Below are 5,943 nucleotides of genomic sequence, written 5' to 3'. Positions count from 1 at the left end.
TTCTCAGTGCAGAAACCAACAGGTGACGTCACGGAAGCTACGTCCATCTTTTATACAGTCCATGGTCAGACGTTGGCTAAAACTGCTAACATTTTCTCATTCTACTTTCACTAAAGTGAATATTTTTTGTTTTTCGCTCTCTTATATCATTTTGGCCTTTAGCAAAAGATGACTCACTTTTTTAATTTTATTTTTTACTAGTTACCGCCTTCAACTAAATGAGTAATTTCCCATTAAAAATGAATAAATCAATCAGAAATTAATAGAAATATTAGCAGCGGAGCTACTTCAGACCTTCCACAGTAAATTAACATTTTATTTACTTCAGCACACTGAAATTGAGTTTTAAATGTCATTTATGCAACACTTCAATGCAGTTTTTTTAGAACAATATCTTATATATAAAGGAAGCCAGACTCCATGGATGATGAGCCTGTTAGTGCCACTTATCAAGGCTCTGACAAAGAACTCAAAAGTAAAAAAAAGTAGTAGCTACGTCCATCTTTTATACAGTCTATGGTTCCTCGTTGGCTCATAACTTGGGGTCTCGGCTACTTTACGCAAATCAGCTGTCACTCAGTGCCTCTAGAAACTCCCCCAAAACGTTTAAACTAACTGTTCTTAAACTAAAAACAACAAAATATTCAGCAACGGCATGGCTCATTTCTCACCTCAAATGTTTTTAGAAATACATTTTTGGGAAAGTGTTTTCGTAATATAAGCAAAAAATTTCAAAATAATGTTGGTCTGGTTTGAAATCCAGCAGCAGACAACCTACAGGTGACGGGTTCGTCCAGTCAGGTGCAGCCAATGTCTGCACAGCTGTAAGAGCGTGAAGCCTCAAGACACTGCCGAGCTGTACATCCAACAAACAATCGATGTTGGGAAGCACGCTGGGACCCCATCGCATCTAAAAACACCTTCTTGGACACGTACCATTAGCATGCAGGCCTCACTTTTTAGAGCCAATAGCTACTGCTTCTGTATAATCTATGACCTGAGGCTTAGTAACAGATTGAGTCTGTAAGCATTGATTACCTTGTTGGTTTATACCATCACCAGCAGGATTTTAATGTATTTGTCCTATTTGAAGAATGTAGTTTCAGTCTTTCTATGTACACATCCCTCAACCTCTCTCAGCATATCTACAAAATGTAAGTTATGCTAGAATGTTCACTGAAAGTAGTTTCATAGTCTGATAGTTCAAATTAAGCTTAGTGATTTTTTTCTGAAAATATCCTAGATGCTGTTATGATAATTAGCCATTGGAGAGGAAACATGCTTTGCTTTCTATCAGCATTTATGTAGGATTCAACAGCCTGGAGGATGTTTATTTTTGTATTTCCCTGTACAAGTGTGTTCTGATAGTCTCAAGCATTCTTTTCTTGAGTTAATGGACATTTAGTGTTTGCTGGAGGGTGATGACACCAGAATCAATATCTGTATTCAGAATCACTCACTGTGAAATGTTCACTAACTCACTTTATCTTAGGTTGCTTTTATTCCAAAAGGGGGTTTGTTCAGTGGCTTTCTCGGCTTTGTCCTCACATATGCAATGCTTTTTCTTAGGGATTACTCATTTGTACTGTAGTCCTTCAGGGGCTGGCAATATTGGATTTCAGTCCCTTGGGTGTCTCCTTGTTTCTGGTTCAATACTCTTTCAAATTTTCTGTCTCTCTCCGCTGACCCTTTTTCACTATTTCCTGTTCACACTCAATCTCTGCCGCTGTTTTTTTTTTTTTTTATCCCCTCCATCCGCAATTTCTCCCTCTGACCCTTTAAACCCTTCGTCTTTCCCTTCCTCCCGCTTCTGTTCATCCCTTTCTGGGCTTGTCTCTGTTCTGACCTTCTGTTCCAGGCCTTCCCCTCCACCACGAGTTAATGGCCTTGTAGTTTCCCTAAAGCAGATGTCGATATGAGAGCAGGGAGGACAGAGGACTGGTAAAAAGGCACAAAGAGGCTCTGAACTCGGGAGGCCGATTTCCCAGCAAACAGTCAACACTGTGTCGCCGCTGTGACATTTTGCACGGACAATTTTCTAAAGTCAAGTACCAAGGACCGGCTAATCCCGGGCACTGTAAGCTCCCTGCCACCGGAGTGAAATTATGCTGCACTTTAGCGATGATGACCAGGAGTGAGAGGACAGACGACACAATGAAAATACCACGGACGAGTAGAAATTCATTGTAAACTCTCCCTGGAGCATCCCAGAAAAATGTCAGCGCTTCAAAGTGCGCCGCCGCCGCTGCTGATGATACTTTTTTTTCTTCTTTCGGCTACGTTGTCATCATTACTCAGCTGTTCTCTAATGTGAGATCCCGCTGTGCTCGTGAAGAACAATGTCTGCCCGCTCAGGTTCTCAAACGTCGTAATAATCAGCTCTAAAAACAAACTTCTGCGGCAGAGTTTTAAAGGTGGCAGATGACTGATATTTTAGGGTGGGAAAAATAAAGCTGTAAAATCAGCCAAAATTGGTAGCGCGACAGTAAAATATGCCTCATTAACCCCAGGAAGTGCTGCAAAAGTTAAAGTGGCAGATTTATCAAGGCGAAGTTATTAAGTCTGGCCCTGATCCAGACTCTGCTAAGTCTTTTTTTTTTTCTTCTTCTTCTTCTTCTTAGAGTTTGTCTGATGCTTCTGATAAAAATGACCCGCCTGTCGCCCTTTAGAGGTTCTTCATGTGTCATTGATTATTTAATTAAATAAATGTGGAAACGCGCATTTATACCTGAGATCAAATCCTATTGGTATACTGGAATGTGGCACCTACATGCTCACAGCGAAGACGAGTTCAGCCTAAAACTAGCTGCAAACATGTCATCAATTCAGGAACGTCTACCAAAGTTAGCAACTGTGATACATCTGCAATGTTTCCAATATCAAGTCCAGTTTCTGATCCAGACATGTGACATCAGCAGGCCTCATAGCCGGCGCTTGTGGTTGCTTCTGTCCATCAAGCTTCTTTATTTTTTGGGTATTTTCACTTCCTGTGGGCTCATTTTTCGCTGCTACATAAGGTCTTGTACCTCTGTGCAAACAATGCAAGCACGAATAGAAGAAAAGGGAATTCAAAAGTGTCTTATTACACAGTTATAACGCCATACATCGCAAATCAATCAATCAGTACGTCAATCTGAAATTGTTTGATGATTTATTTTACTAAATTGATTAAAAAAAAAAAACCTAGAACCAGCATGTACAACATTTTTTGAAGTGTTCGAAGGTGTGTACCAATACTGGAAAAACTGGTGGATCTCCAGATGTACAATCAATGTTTCTACAGACTAATGGTTGCACAGTTGCGCAGAGAACTTTGTTTAAGTTTACAGACTCATATTAATGCAAACAGTGTATTTTTTTTGGCAATTTCTTAAATGAGACGTGTGGAATAAAGTGATTTGTATGAAATGTCGTGATTTTAGGTTCAGATTTGGTTCCATTTTCTGATGGAATATGATTAATTCCAGGCTGTTCTACAGTTTCTGATAAATGGTGTAATTTGGGCAATTTTTAAAAAAACAACCTGCCTTTTAAACCCACCGGTGAGTTTTAGGGTTCAGAGACATTACTGCAGTCGATTCTTTCCCCCATGTAGCTAATTAATTTTAATTTCTTAACAGCTACACCGACACATTTGTGTGCTCTCTCAAAACAACCGACTCTACTCTGCCAAAAAGTATTTGTAAGACCACAAATGAAGTGAAGCAGAGGAGAAAACTAGAGAAACTGGGCAGCAAACTCTATGATACTGAATACTTTACTGCGCGTCATTTTTCACCGTCTTGTTACAACTAATTAATAAAGCAAGATGGAATAATGAGATAAGAGAGACGGACTAATCAACAATGAGAATAACGGTTAGTCGCAGCTCTACTAAATTCTGGCTGGTTAATACGCCTGCCCCAGAAAGGACAAGAGAAACAGAATTAAAGTTTACTCTGATTATTCGGCTACCCTTTGGCCAACCTGACTGAAGCCTTTTCACTTAATGACCTCTGATTCTTAGGATTTGATTGTGCTTCTTCTGGGTTTTATGAAATTTTGCATCAACCAAAATTAGAGTGTGTGAACATGTTGGGGAAAAATGATGTGGAAATCTGTTATTTGATGATGATCTTAGGATCCAAAGCAAGGAAGGTCTACATTTCACAGAACCGTCTAATTACACGCGACACATTAAACCAATCATGTGATCACAGTGGCATGCTGCAACTTATGCAGATTGTGTGATTGGTAACATTCAAAGCCACTTTTCATACTTCATAATCAGGACTCTTGTTTGTTTCCTCAGACTTAACAACGCTTTGATTTATTTATGTAAATTTAATCTTTTTAAAAGTGCAAATAACAGAAGAAGACTTGTGTAATTTTTTTTACCCAAACCTAACATCTGAGGCTCCAGCGTCTTATTTCCTCTGACGTGTTCTCCCCCTGCAGACTCTGTGCTGTTAGCATGATCCAGGCTGCTGTGTTCGCTGACACTCTGCATGTGGAGAACATCCATCATCCTAACATGCTCTGCACTCGCAGCATTTGTCCCCCGTCACATTTACAGAAAAAAAAAATAAAAAAACAAACACCCAAATGACCGAGCAGATGGTGCTAAATGGCGGGAGCCTCCCCCCGCCCCTCCTCAAAAAAAAAATCACATATTCCCCACGTCGGCATCCTCGCGGCGCTCCTTCCCCCCCTCCTGACATGCATGGAGCTCGCGGCGAGGGGCTTCCACTGATCTCCTCGTCTCCGCCTGGCAACCAGCACTTTAATAATTCTCTCAGAGCAGAAGAAGGCATCTGACGCTTTTATGCCCAACACCACCCTGGCAGTTTTCTCTCATTAATTTCACAGCACCCCAGTGAGTCTGAGGCAAACACTTTGAGGAGAAGACAACACGCTTACGTCTTAATCCGAGTCGTTTTTCAGGTTTAAGGTGAACTCGTCTCCGCTGTTTGTTTTTACAAGCGCCGTTTCTTCCTACAGTGTAAGTCCCGGGGCAAAAATAAATGCATAATTATGTCCTACCTACCTCTGAGATGGCGTTAAACCCCCTTGTAGTAATTCATAAATCAGAGCCATTCGGTGAGATTACATTCATTAAAGTGCCGCATACAACTCTGGTAATAAATCATAATTAACTCTGCGCTTATTCCTAAAATAGAGCGCTGCCAGGTGCCATTACCTTTGATGAAAAGATCCAAAGACTGACAAACTCTTTGAAAAATTTCGACATAATTAAAAATGCTTCATTCCTCATTTTCTATAGCCCAGAGGAGGAGGAGATAATATATTTAACCATAGCAGAGAAATAATGCGAGTGTGTTGGTGTAATATTGTTTTCATTTATGCTTTTAATTGAGTTCAACTGATTGCACTCGAAAGCCTCAAAAGTGAATCAAAGTCAAAAGCAATCTGCCTGCGCTGATAGTTGTTTCACACAATTACCGCCCACAGATAATTCCGCTGTCTCAGTCACACTCCGGCTCAAACTTCAAAGCGAATTTCTCTTCCGTTTCTTCTCAAACAACCGGGCAGATATTTCAGACTGATTGTGTAACCTCGTTTCTCATTTTAAAAGACAAAGCCAGATTAGTTGACTTACGGCTCGGCAGTGAATCAAAGTGTGCCACACACGCTAAGCATATTTTCGGTTGCATTTTAGGGCATTTAGCTGACGTGCTAATCCTCGGTGTCGCACAATGAGACGAACGGCACTTTTCTACTCGGGTTCGACTCATTTTAGTATTTTTAGTTATCAATAGCTCGTGTCGTGTTCGGTACTCTGTGTTCTTCAGGATTCAGGGCGATTGTAGTCATGTGAATCTATGTTCAGACCGCTGAGGGATGCTTAACCTCTTTCTGCAGCGTGTCTTTAATGTGAAATATGAAAGTCATGCAAATGCAGCTCTGCAAATTATAAGCATATTATAAGCTATGAAAACACTG

General features: G+C 40.5%; 1 protein-coding gene and 1 long non-coding RNA gene across 2 annotated transcripts in view; both read right to left on the bottom strand.

Moving 5' to 3' along the window:
• st6galnac3 (ST6 (alpha-N-acetyl-neuraminyl-2,3-beta-galactosyl-1,3)-N-acetylgalactosaminide alpha-2,6-sialyltransferase 3) overlaps positions 1–5,943 on the bottom strand; it is a 120,388-nt gene that overhangs the window by 23,189 nt on the left and 91,256 nt on the right. The gene's annotated exons all lie outside the window — the stretch shown is intronic.
• The window catches only part of LOC103364636 (uncharacterized), a 14,981-nt gene that overhangs the window by 3,892 nt on the left and 5,146 nt on the right, over positions 1–5,943 (bottom strand). Inside the window, exon 2 of the long non-coding RNA XR_520557.1 lies at positions 1,132–1,135. This is a non-coding gene — a long non-coding RNA (uncharacterized LOC103364636). The remainder of the gene's footprint in view (positions 1–1,131; positions 1,136–5,943) is intronic.

This window comes from Stegastes partitus, unplaced genomic scaffold (genome assembly GCF_000690725.1).
Source record: "Stegastes partitus isolate 25-593 unplaced genomic scaffold, Stegastes_partitus-1.0.2 Scaffold763, whole genome shotgun sequence".
Taxonomy (NCBI): domain Eukaryota; kingdom Metazoa; phylum Chordata; class Actinopteri; family Pomacentridae; genus Stegastes; species Stegastes partitus.
The sequence above is the reverse complement of the archived record's forward strand: the minus strand, read 5'-3'. Positions and strand labels throughout refer to the sequence as shown.